This window comes from Lasioglossum baleicum, chromosome 16 (assembly GCF_051020765.1).
Source record: "Lasioglossum baleicum chromosome 16, iyLasBale1, whole genome shotgun sequence".
In the NCBI taxonomy this organism is placed as follows: Eukaryota; Metazoa; Arthropoda; class Insecta; order Hymenoptera; family Halictidae; genus Lasioglossum; species Lasioglossum baleicum.
Window position 1 is genome coordinate 2,648,428 of NC_134944.1, and position 13,684 is coordinate 2,662,111.

At 46.5% G+C, this 13,684-nt stretch overlaps 1 protein-coding gene and 1 long non-coding RNA gene across 4 annotated transcripts in view; one reads left to right on the plus strand and one right to left on the minus strand.

Moving 5' to 3' along the window:
• Positions 1–13,684, plus strand: part of Pgant2 (polypeptide N-acetylgalactosaminyltransferase 2) — a 219,775-nt gene that overhangs the window by 143,557 nt on the left and 62,534 nt on the right. The window contains exon 2 of one of the 3 annotated variants that reach the window (XM_076441295.1): positions 576–638. The exons of the other annotated variants lie outside the window; for them this stretch is intronic. The gene's annotated coding sequence lies outside the window, so the exon portion shown is untranslated. The remainder of the gene's footprint in view (positions 1–575; positions 639–13,684) is intronic. 3 annotated transcript variants of the gene reach the window in all.
• LOC143217258 (uncharacterized) overlaps positions 1–13,684 on the minus strand; it is an 88,211-nt gene that overhangs the window by 17,358 nt on the left and 57,169 nt on the right. The gene's annotated exons all lie outside the window — the stretch shown is intronic.

Genomic DNA, 13,684 nt, shown 5'->3' on the forward strand with positions numbered 1-13,684 from the left:
CCTCGTTTCCGAGCTTTTTAATATCCTTGGAGTAATTATTCCGCGGAAGCGCACAAGGAACGAAGCCACGGGCGCTCGGGGGTTAATTAAACCCCCTAGCAAGGCACACCGCCGACGCAAGTCGCCCAAATTTGAGTAGTTCGCAGCTCTCGTCGCCTCTCTTGTGCTCCCCCCCTCTCTCTCTCTCTCTATCTCCCTTTTGTAGTTCTTGTACCACTGTTTCGTTTAAACGCGAGCTTTGTTCCGCTGTCGGAATACGCGTTGTTCAAGCAGCCCGTTACCTTTTCCTCGAGAATCACGACAGTCGAGAAGGGCTCTCCGGTAACCGTAAGTCCACCGGAGGGTTTCTTTGCTCGAAATCGAACCAGTTCTCTTGTAATTTCCCCGGGAAATCGATTTGAATGGCATGATTCACACTCCAGTTCTATCATCTGGGAGTGCCATGATTTTTTACAGTGTCAATTACTCCAATTTCTGGTGTACTGACTTTTTTAAATAAATGGGCCCACCCTTAAATGCTAAAATCCCCAGCAATCGAGAGAACTAACCAGATATCGATGTTTCCTCTGTTCCAGGTAAGCCTCGTTCACAGCAGTGATTTAATCGAGGGTTAATACCAACCGGAATCCCCGCGGATCGTAAGTAACTAATTAACGAGACATTAGCGGGGGTGGGACCGGATTCGCCAGGCGACAGATAAGGCGTCTCGACACCCCCTATCCCGTGCGAAAAGTTCCGATCTACGAGAGCATTTCTTAAGGGGATCGGCTAACCGTTCCACGTTTAATCGAGCATTATCCTCGCCGCGATAAAAGGATCTTCAGAAGGGTGGATATCGTAGGTGGGGGATGAATAGAGAAGAATTTCGAACGCAGTGTCATCGAGATTTCATAAGTTCGACCCGCTGCCGGGTTTTCTCCTCGATTCGAGGTTAATTAAGCTCGGAGAATGATAGAAAGAAGAGATGCTGGGGGTTGGGGGTGGTGAAAGATGGCTCCCTCGACCCCGGTCCAGCTTGAATAATTAATAATCCGACCGAAACTCTCTTACTCTCTCTCTGCACCGAAACGCATTCCGTTTCTTCAGCTACTTCCGCGCGAGTTTTTGCTGTCCTTGTTCATTGCTGAAACGTTCTTAACGGAGAACGGATTTTGTTGAAATTATTTCTGCGTATGAATCAATATTACAATGATCCTATGAAAAATTTCCAAGTCGAAATAAAAATGATTTTTCTCAAGTAGAATCCTTTGTTTTCCGGTTTATACGGATTCCGAGCACAATCCTCAATCTTCGAGGTAGAAAGCGTCGGCCGAGATCAGACGAACAATTTATTTTCCAATATTTTCTTTACGCTGAAAGTGTCCAAGTTGAAACTGCTTCGCCACTCGACTCTCGAGCACAAATCAGCGAATCGAGCGGGTGCATCGTCTCGATGGCTTTTCAGCTTCTCCCGTCTGAATCGAATCACGCGGCGGAAAAGAGAAAGAGAATACGTACGCGCAGGGAGAGAACCGTCTATCGCGCGACATAAATTTCCCCGGTGTCGGAAAAGCGCACACCGCGGAAAAACGAAAATCGAGAAAAAACGAGGAAACAGACGTAACGCCCTCTTCCTGACATCCGTTCCGAACCGGGATTCGACAATTCGTTCCGGCGGACGCTAACGAGCGCCAATATTTGTATCCGTAAATCACGTGCCAATATTTGCCTCGTCGCCGGCAACATTTACCTTCCCAGAAACTTTCCCGCCCGCCGAATCTCCTTCCCAAGGCAGGCTGTTCAGCCAATTAGGTGCGGGAGGCCGACGGCCGATCAGAATCGACTGCCACCACTGGCAATACATGCTCGCTTCGGAAACACACAGATTCAGGTCACAAGCCTCTCAAAGTGGACGTGACTCGGTCGCCTCTTACCTGCCACTCGACCGGTTATCAACCTCTCCATCCCCTTATAGTCTTCCTTTGCGCGTGCAATTCTTTTACACGATAGATGTAGCACCGAGTTGCACGTAACAAAAAGGGCCTAGCAGACTAAGATTGGTCCAGCGGCCCCACCCACAATTTTTATTGATATTGTGCGGAAAACAACGGTTTTAGGTTGAACGATAACCCCCTAAAATTTTAAGTCGCTAACCTTTCGTATAAGGATAATATGAGGGTAAATTACCCTTAACTGTATCATTTTTTTTTCTCGGTTGTTAATTATGATATTCAGATAAAAGAAAAACGAAAATACTCGAACTTACCTCCTTCATATCATACATTATTTTCACCATCGTGATCAAATTATTAAGGGTAGAAAAAGATCATTTAATTTTTAGGGGTGGGAATTGCAAGCAACCCTTCGAGTGACCACTGCCGTGTACCTCCGTTTCAGGTAGAGGCGAGTCGAGCGCACGGCTATTATGGTCCGTTGTCTATATTGTATATCGCTGGTCTCAAGAAAATGCCAGCAGACTGTATACGACTAAGGTACACGGCGTCCTTTACCAGCTCATTGTACCGCCAATTTTAAAGATACCATCTTGTTCAAGGGCTCATTTTAAAGGGGCAACTTCAAGGAATATAACCATATTTTGTTTCAAAATTTAAATCACTCCGCCCCATCATCGAAAAAAACGCAAAAGAAGAATTTGTTTAAATTTTTCGACATTATAAAGTTGATTGTCGAGGTTGAAAAAATTATTTTGTAATAGCCCAATCCTTTCCGAATAAAACAAAAAAAAAATTTAGCTCAATCGGACAAACCGTTCTTGAGATAAAAATTCGTAAGTGAGTCCCGTTTTCGCCGAAATGGGCAAAAATTGAAAACTTTGAAGGCCTGTCATTTCTACAAAAATTCGAAACCGGCAAAACGATGACTTAAACCCCCCCTAATTTCGCATGGACTACAACATATTTCAGTTAGAACAAAATCGGCGATGGTGCCTGCAAAAAGTGATCGATTCGGCATGGAATGACCCAGCGGTCCAAGGTGTCCTGAAATGAGCGAAACGCGCCCTTTGAAAATGCAAGTGCAAGGAGCCAGGTCGGCCAGGATTTATCATCCCGAGACGACGATAAATATCGTCTGGAAGGACACGTAGGCGTGGTAAGAGTTAATACGATCGGCTCGAAGGTGAATTTACAGCGACGTTTCGAGAGCCCGGCCGAGCTCCGAGCGTCTAATTAATCATTAATATTAGCCGGGACGGTGCAGGGTACTTGGCTCTGCCGGTTAAGTAATAACATAATTTGCAGCTGCATAAACAAGGCTTAGCGTGATTTAGCCCGGGGAGAGGAGATACACGCGCTTTCTCGCCTCGGCCTCCCTGGCATCTGCTCCCGGGGGCTGTAAAACGCGTAAGCCACCCCCTTAACTCGGCGCCAACAAAACGGTGGGCTTCCGAGGCGCACCGAGCTCTTCGTTTTATTTATTAAGCGATCCCTTATTGCCGGATGCTAGCGACGAAACGGCGACGATCAAAAACTTTTCGACGCGACCGCCGTGAAATTAGCGAACGACGGGATTTGCATGAATTTCGAGCTTCAAAAAATTCAACTAATAAAACTTGCTGCTTTATATATATAGAGAAACACTAGAGAAAGCATAGTCAGCGGTTCTCCAGAATTAGAGCGAAGTATTTCGCAGAGTGGTTTCCAAGGAGCAAAAATAAAGGTGAAACGGCAGATACCGGGATCATTTATAAACTTCATCAAGCGGCTCCCGGGGAATTAATTGAAACGTTCTTCGCGCGGTTCGTTGTAATAAAAGGAAGATTCGGAAAGAAGATGAGCTCAAGCAGCGCGGCCTGGCTTTTCTCCTCGGCAGGCCGCATGAAAATGGAATTTCGGATTTGCCCGATCCCAGCCGATTACGAGGCACTGTTCGCCCGCGGCCGAATTAAGATTCATTTTTATCAAGAACGTGCCGCGGAATTTATGCGGCAATTATTTGTCACTTGCCGCGAGGCGCGGCGCCGCGCGAAATTAAGGCGGAATTAAAATCTCCTCGGCGCCCGCGGATCTCCGTGAGTACTCCCTTTATTGTTACGATCTCCGTGGCCCGATTAGAGAGGACATTAAACGGAGTCAGTCCGTGACCTGGGAACGTTGTCGTCGAGCGCCAATTGTCCCTATTTTATCGTGCAACCCTCCACGTTCGACTCGGCCTCGAATTGTTCTAGCGTTTATCATGCAGGCGAGACAGGAAACAGCAAAGAGCAAGAAGCAAAAATCTTGGAACAGGTCAGGAGGTGAAAACGGAACCGGAATTCCCGGTCGAAAGATTCGTGAGAGGGAGTGTGCGGGGGGTGAACCGTTGTCGAAGGTGTCACGGAGCCAAAGGGCGCCTTGCAAAAGGAGCAGAAGAATATTCGCCGATCGTTCGGAGGATAGAAAACGTCCGGCTACCAACCGACGGAATGTTCGGGAATAAATTCTCGCATTCCACGAGACCGTCAGGATGTGCGGGAGGGGTGGATGTCCAATCGAAGAGACGTCGCACACCGCACCCTCTGCCCGCAATAAGGGATGACATTCTCTTACGTCTGGAACAAAGGACGGGGTACACCCGTGGCTCCGACGACTGTCGGGAAGTTCCATTATGCCTTCCAGACAATCCGGATCTCATGGTTCGGGCCGAAGACGCTCGAGGAATGGAGGATCCAGTTGTGAACGCGTGTATGCGAGATCGGTGTTCTTGCGTCCTGGGTAAACTGTTGCGAGGAATAATGGGAATAGCGGTGTCTTTTCAGAGGAGCAAACTTCTCAAAGGAACCATAATGTTTCGCTTTAAAATTTTCCAAATCGCATTTCGCGTGCTCGCAATTTTTTCCGGGCATCGGCGCGCCGTGAAAAACGAGGGTAGCCGAATGAAGAAGGGTGAGAAGGGAGCGTCTCGAGTGTTGCGGGGATCCGATCGGCTGACAAATGTTTGCGGACCGCGAAAGTGGAGAGCGGGGAGTTGGAGGGGCGGAGGGGTCAGGTGTCACGAAAGCCGAGGAACCCTCCGTTTTTCCCTGATATTATCGCTGGCGAAGATTGTCCGGCGTTTTCGGGGGGGGGGGGGGGGTGGTGCGAGGGATGATCGCCCGGACGGAATTTCGCCGATGTATTTACGGCACACCGAACCGGAAGCTCGGCTTCCAGGAGCCGCATACGTCTGCCGACCGAGCCGCAAATAATTCCTGGCACGAAAAATCGTTCGGATTTGAAGCGCGCCGCCGCGTAATCCTTCCTAATTCTTTGCAGATCCGACTATCCTATCCTATCGCCGAGCTTTCGTCGCTGCGAGCTTAAAAATTCATCGCTCTAAGCTGCGGTTGCCTGCCGGAACCTCGGTGCAAGAGGTCGAACCGGTGAAGTCTGTGTAGTTCTCGGAAAAAATGGGCGGAAAAATCAAATTTTCTTCGACTTCGAATCAACAAATGTTTTTCACATCCCGTCATTTTTCCTGTCGAATAAAACCTGACAATTTTACCGTCGATCCGTCGATAGTCGCGGAATATCGAGTCCCATTTCGCCAGTTCAAGGTGAGACATCGTTCGTCTCGCATCGTATCAAATCGTTCGCATTTCCAGCGAGCTTGGGACACCATCCGAGACAATGGAGACCGGCTGGATGCAAAGCAAATGTCTTGGAACGCTATTTGTCAGCTCGATGTTCAGAGTGCTGGAATAATTGTCGCTGTTCCAGCGGAATCCTTCGTGCATTATTTAACAACAATTTCATAAATAGCGTAACTCGAACCATCTATATGCTGTATTTAATTATGTAACGCACCTACAGAGCAAATTCCAGCGGAGGATCTGCGAACCATAAACCTCGTCGAGACGACAGAGACAATTTTAGGCACTCGGGGTACAAGCGAGAGGTGATCTTTTCGGTGCAGCATTTCGTGGACATTTGTTGAATGTTGTCCGCGGTTGTGTCTCGAGCTATACGAGAGCCCGGCAGCCACGAAAACCGACGGATAGGGCGAGTCGAGGACGCAAAAAGGCTGTTTCCAGAGAGGAGACCGTCGCGTTAGAGCGGAGCGGACGGGGATGAAGGGTCGGACTGTCTATAGATTTAACGGTGAAGCTTTTAGGTGCCGCTTTTCCCTGCTAAAAGCTCGTACGTGACTGGCTGGCTGCGGAGGGCGGCGGACGTCGCCACTGTCATCTCGAAATTGATAACGATTTCGGGAGGAAGGAAGCTTGGCCTGGGCCAAGGGGGGTTTGCTCGCTTGACAGCGGATCGGGACGCCACCTTGATGTAATGAATGTTGCGAGACGGGAAAATGGAAGATCCTCGGGAAATTCCCCCCGCTGCGACTGCTCGCCGATCCATTTTACGATGGAGCGGCAGTTTCTTTTCAACATTTTTACTTATTTCGGATGTTTTACAACGTTGTAAAAGGGACTTGCAAAATTCAATCACAGTTTCTACATTTTTTCTCGGGCACGCGCGAGCCCCACCCAGGACGAACGGGACAGGAAAGAAAGAGCAAAGTTTTATGGGTACAAGTTTTTATATCAAACTTCTTTTATATCGTTACTATTCCTTGACACGCGGATGCTTTGACTCTTTTTACGATCTCATTGTTCTGCATAAAGCGCATGTAATCAAGAAACGAATGGCCGGCAAGTTCGTGTTTCTTGTGTCTTGATGCATGTTGCACGAACTACTTCTTGCAACAGCTTCTACGATCTAGCTATTTCACTTCTATCGCCTATCACATTCAAGTTTCCGTGTTCTGTATTAAATTCAGACACCGGCCAAGATTTAAAATAATGTATGCTGTTCATTTTTGCCTTGGAAAACGACTATAAAATCCCGATATTCGAAGTATTGGCAACCGCCATGATGCTCGCCGGAAGTAGCGCGAGACAAGCCGAAAATTTACTGTCGCGACTTCCTCCGGGTGAGGCAGCCTATATTCGCATCGGCGGAAGCGGTGGAACTTCAATTATTTTCCCAGCCGCAATAGTCGTGCGTCTTGCGGAAATTCCGTGCGGAGAACCGCGCGCTGACTGAGAAGAATTCCGGCTGGTTTGCCGGCGGGATCGTTCACCCGAAAGAGGAATCGCGCGTCGAATCATTTTCTCCTGCGGTCGAACTGTTTTAGAAAAGCAACGATCCGGTTTCCCGTTTTTTCGCTTCGCCGTAAAACATCGGACATCTGTTGCACGGGGGCCGCGTACGAATTCGTCAGCAGCTTAGTCCGTAATCCGAAATGATTCGACCCGGAAGATCGAGTTTTCCGTTCTCTTGACTCCGAGAATTCAGAGTGTCTCCGCGCCCGTGAACATTCCGCGCGGCGAGATTCGAGATTCGCACATTTTTCTGTTTAATTAATCTGAACGCTCCTCCGCGTGCAGCTCGTCTAGATTAAATGTTCTTCGTCCCGTGTCTTATGATGCCGGCTGCGAGTTTATGGAACGTGTTAAGGAATATTAAATGAAATTGTCTAGTGGTCCGACCAATGACTAGCTTGTACCACTCAGGCTGCAGTTGGACTTTCGATGTTCAAGAAGCGCCGAAAACGAAAATTCGATTTACGGTGATTCGCGCGTGACGTATCGCCAGGGAAGCGGATCTATCGAGACCCGTGCAGCTCGAGCTCGTAAATATTCAAATTGTTGAAACCGTGCAGCCGGTGATCCTGCAATCCGCCATACGTTTGTGTGCCTTCTTTTATCCGCGAAGATCGACGATCTACAGATTGAAATTTTCTTTGGCTCGCCCCACCCCGAAGAAAATCGATGCTCCCCCAATACTCGCAGATTGATCGATGGTTTCAGAGAGGAAAGGTTGATCCAGGAAGAATGGATTAAGAATAATTGTGAGGAATGCGGTGCTCGCAGATTTAAGAGTTCTCGCGTGGGGTCGATAAACTTTCGAAGACCGTCTCTCCGGAGAGTAATGGCTTCTATATTGTCTCGCGTGAGATCGGAATCCCCCGGACTCCTGCGGGAGCGACGGGAATATAGAGAGAACGACGCTGCACATTTATTTCGTCCATGGGAATCCTTCCCCTTCCCTCGGTTGCTAGTTTAAATCTAGTGTGGGATTGAAAAGATGTTCGAAGAAAATTCAATTTTGATACTTTTCCCCAGGAACGAACAATTTTTGATAAATCTCTTGGCAGCCGTCGAGACGGCGCGGCGTCGTCCGGTTGGCCCTAGCGGTCCAATTAAAATTCCATCGGTGCGTGATTCTATCCGAGACATCTTGTCTCCTGGTGGTAGGCTGCGTCCCATCGGGACACGTTCAGCCGCATCTGGATGCTTGTCACGGCGCATACGCGTATCACTGTTGGTCGATGTAGGCAGAGAGAGGCGGCATCGATACGTATCTGCCCGTATGCACTGATATGGAGTGCACTTCCGGCATGCAGGACGTTATCAAATATTCAACGAGCGACGTAGGTCGAGCCTGTGACGCTGTCGGGACCCGGCCTCGGCCCGGGAGAGAGGGTTCGATCAGAAGTATTTGCCTGAAGGTACTCGTCGAATCGAATGGAATTTATATCGCTGTTTGATTTCGCCCTCGTTCGCCGGCCACTTCTCTGTACGACCTGCCACGAGTGGCTCTCTTCGTGGCCGGAAGGGGATGACAGAGGCGCGGAATTCTTCGGGGTTGACAGAAATTGCCGGCGAATATTGCGAGGTGCTCTAATTGCTGTCGCTGAATCGCTGTTCAAACGAATACGTGGCTGGCTAGGTCGTTTTGAATAATTCTTTGTGAAAAAAACACACGTTTCGCGGGAAAGTCCATCTTTCCCAAGTTCATAATATCCTAAATGACCATCATCCCAGCAGTTCAAGCAATCGAGGACTCTGTCGAGGACATTCGCAGTCTTCAGACAAGCGGGTTCTCACAAAAGGTGGAAATATTAAGGGAGCCGGGAACGTCTCTGGAACGATTAATCACGAATAATTAGGCGGCGGCGGGATTAATCAAGGGTGTGGGCGACAGAGCGATGGCGATCCTCCAAACGCGTTCGAACCGCAAGGGCCGAGGATGAATCCCCGTCAGACCCAAACGAGACGTCACGTAGCGACATGTCGTTATTCAGAGATCTCACCGAGGAACCGGGTGCGCCTTGCTCGAGGAAGACGGGCAACTCTCCTCCTTCCGGCACTCCTGTCTTCATCATAGTCACCAGCCGCGCCTGGGACCGCCCATTAACTGCAGTTGTGAAAGTCGTGGCATTTGTTGGCGCCAGACAATCTCAGTTTAACACACTGCCACCGGAAATTGTTAGCGGCAACGGTTTCGACAACCTCCGAATCCGAGCCACCGAACACGTGCTCGGGATGCTGATAAGGACGTTCCGTTCGGTGAAACGCAATTTCTTCGGTGCAGAACGTCGAAGTCAGTTTCTCTATTAGCACGGCGATATCTTGATTCGTGTATCCCGGAAGTATGAGGCGGAAAAAAAGAGTGAAGGCTGAATTCCCGAGTGAATTTTTAAAATTCAATTTCTCTCGGGCTTCCGGCGGCCGCCGCGCTCTTAAGCACACGCCGCGAACGGTCGTGCCTCATGTATTCTGCAGCGCTCGTTTCCATCCCGCTGATAAGTCAGTTTTCTTGGAGCACTGTGGCGTTAAAAAGTGACTACGCTAATGGCCAGGTAAACGCGGTAAGTATATTTGCCGCTTCTGCTCGGGAAACATGATTCATACCCTCGCGACGGAAGTTCGTTCCACTGTGGGTCGATAATTGCAACCATTACTTCGATATTTCAACTAGTTCTGGGGTAGGAGGAATTGAATAAAATCTTATTTTCGGTGGTAGCAGCCTTTGTAGATCTGAAAATTTTCTCAGTGCCGTAACGAGGGTGTGGCGAAATAGGCGCCCGCCACCGGCGCAACTCAGTTTGGGGCGCAAAGCAAAGAATAACGCTGTTTTATGTTTTTATTATATTATTCTAACATATACCTACACAGTGACTCCCATTAATATTCGGACACTTTATTCTATACGATTCAAACTTTTTTCGGAAGCTAGAGCACTTTGTTCACTACAGGATGCGAAAAGAAATTTTTTCGGAAATTGCAATTGGTCGGAATTGTAGAGAAAATACTAAAAGATCCATTTTACAACTTTTTTTATGTGGGCCTATATTGAACATTTAAAAAATACGTTTTGTAGATCTGTTTCAATTAAACATGTCCCGAAAATTTCGTCAAAATCGGTCGACGTTGCAATGAGCTACAAGCGTTTAAAGATGGTAAAAAATTGCAGATTTTCACGATTTTCGACCTATAACAACAGTAAATCTAAGAATTCTTACATCTTTCGATGACTGTCATTTTTCCCCGCATCAACCGATCTCGATGAAACTGTCACAATGCATATAATCCACACAGATCTACAAAACATATTTTTCAAAATTTCAATATAGGTCCGCATAAAAAAGTTGTAAAATGCAACATTTAGTATTTCCTCTACAATTCCGGTCAAATGCAATTTTTGAAAAAATTTCTTTTCACATCCTGTAGTAAACTAGTTGCTCTAGCTTTCCAAAAAAGTTCAAATCGCATAGTCCAATATTTGAAAAGTTACGGTGTTTTTAAGAGTGTCCGAATATTAGTGGGAGTCACTGTATGTTTTGTATTTCTTTTATTTTGTCGTCATTGAATATGAATAAAAATTTGTTCGTATTTAGGTTGTAGATTATTTACTCATACAAATAGCTTGACAAATACGTTATTGTATATACAGGCAACTCATTTTGATGAGGTTAATAGTATTTAATATATTGCATTTAGTAAAATTTAACTTGTTACATTAAAATTTTTTATTTTTTTGTCATTATTGGGTTACGAGGAGGCGCAAGTTGGACACTTGCCACAGGCGCTTCATACCCTCGTTACGGCACTGCCAGCAATTTTTGAATTGTGGAAGGTATGCGAACGATTTTTGTGTGGGACGCGATTCGGCAGCCAGCGAGGTTCGCGAGAAGGGGATGAAAGGGCATGACTGCTGGTCGATCGATGTAGGGGGATGAAAAAACGACCACAGGGGTAACAGGGTTCTTCCCGGGCTTTATCTTTGTTCCCGACGAGCACGCGATAAATTACCCAGATGAGATTGTTATGTCGAAGCACTTTATTCCGTGCCGAGGGTAACGAGTGGCTCGGTACACTAAGCTTTGAGGGTAGGCGCGACGCCGAAGAACCGGAGCAGACCTAATGAATTTCGGTATGTCAGGGCCAGGTCGTCTTCATCCCCTATAGCTCCTTTAAATACATTAACAAAGGAATTCCTTCTTTCAGAGAGTATATGTATGGATTTTTCTACATTTATTTCAACGTTAAATTTGCCAGTGTTCGTTACGAACGTATTTTAATAGAATTTTGCAGGTTTAATTGGCAGGGCCACTTTGGATAATTTTTAATAAATCTCTAAAATCAGGTCTATTCCCCGCACGTTGGAAAACCAGTCTGGTTACACCCATTTTCAAGAGCGGTGACAAATCTAATGTTGAAAACTTTAGACCTATAAGTATCATTAGTGTTATGCCCAAAGTCTTTGAAGAAATTGTCACTAAAAAGTTATACGGCTCTGTCCCCCTCTCAATATGTGAACAGCAACATGGCTTCGTAAATAAACGATCGACAACCACAAACCTGGCAATGTGCTGCAATTATGTCTCATCTTCTTTGGACGCCAATCTACAAGTTGACACAATATTTACTGATTTCTATAAAGTTTTTGACACTGTAAATCATTCCCTTCTAATTGAGAAGCTTTCTGCTTTGGGCTGCAAGGGTAATCTACTGGCATGGCTAGAAAGCATATACCTTAATAATTTTAATACGTATTTTTAATACCTTAAAAACCGGTTACAAATTATATTGTAGGCAGTTGCCTATCTTCCCCGGTAAATGTTCTATCCGGAGTACCTCAAGGCTCCCACCTGGGTCCCCTACTATTTATAATGTTCATTAATGATTTAACCACCATTTTTCAACATCATCTCGTCCCGGGATGATGCTGACGGGGAGGATGTTATAGCTGACGGCAAGACGAATCCAACGACCTATTTAATGTGGTCTTTATGTATTGAAATAATGGTGAAATAGGCGTGAACAGCTAGAACGTCGATTTGACCCACTGTGCGGCGCACAGTGGTCGGAAGCAGGAAAAAACCCTAAATTATGAAAGTCGTTATTTCAAATATTGACCACTATTTCCTGATAGGCCATAAGCCAATGTATCTTGCTATGAAAATGGATCTATGTTTTTCTCTTTAATAACGGAGAAAAATACATCTAAAGTAGACCTCTCAGATTCTAGTTGGATTCTTATAGATTTCTAACCACACGCTCGACTTTATTCATTCATTTTTGGGGACATTTATGACCATAAAATTCTGCTCGCCGAAATGTTCTAGTCTGTACGAGGCATTATGTAAATTTTAGATTAAGACTTTTTTTTGTTGTGTTTCTTTTTGTTTTTATCAGTTATACTGTAAAAAACTATATACATTTGTAGAAAAGGACGTCAGTCCCTATATAAAAATAATAATAATAATAATAATACTGTAAGGTATACGAGTGCTCGTGCGCATAATGTCGCGCACACGGAAAATCGAGGGGCATTACATCACGTCAGCCGTTGTAAGCGTAACGATGAAGATACCATCGAGGTTATTTATTCATTAACGTGTCTTCGCCGTGTCCGGGCGGAAGGAAGACCGAGCACGCGATGATTACAGTGTTTTGTCCGCCGTGACTGATCCCGGTGTTGGTACCACCAAGGCTTGTCTATTAAAGCGAGCTAAAATATCGGACGGCGTGCAAACGATCGTGGGAAACACTCGCAAGGTTATAAAATGACGTATAGTTACCTTCTCGACCGATTATGTATACATATAAACAGTAGAATTTATTCATCGTCAGTGTGACATATGATGTGCTCAAAATATCGCGAGACGTTTCGTGAGAGAAGTTCGCGAGCCAGAGGAGGGTGCTTCAGCGCTATCATTCTTGAAAACCGCGTTAAGATTAGAATGGAGCTTCCTTCAGGAAACTCGCGCTACGAACACAAGAGTTATTTCCCCTGCGAGTTTCTCGATGGGGGTGGGCTCCAACCCCTTAACCGTCCTGCGCATCGCCGAACCCGCACAGTGTCGCCCGATGCATTTCGTTTGCATTCATCTCTCGGTCGCTTTCATCATCGTTTATCCTCTGGTCGGATGTCCCTCGTGTACTGTCCCGCAGCATGGCAACATGAGAAATCGTGTCAACGCGTCGAACTATCCCCGTCCAAACAAGTTCGAACTGTAGAACTGTCTTTGGTCTGCGTCTGTTTTACAAAGCTCTGGTTATCGTAGAACTCTTGCTTGATCTTACTAGTTTCGTTGACAATTAATTATTATTGTAAAAGGCGTTGCTTCTAATAGTTGATACCTGTTCCAGTCTCGGTTCTTTCGAGCCTCGGGAAGCAGCGCCGTTAATTAGAGTATAATTAAGCGAGCGCAATTTCCTGCATCCTTAATTAGTAAAATGCGTAATTGCAGGAGAGGTTGCCGGTTACGGGAGGGGGCTAGGGGAAAGCCAGGATGGACGAGGTCTCGGTATTTTCGGGCCGCTATCAGCAACCCGCCGACGGAAACTGCGGACCAAGCGCCGGCTTGGAAACGCGCCGACTTTCTAGGTAGTTAAAGACAGAGGGAAGCCCCGAGATTCGTAACTTTCGATCTGATT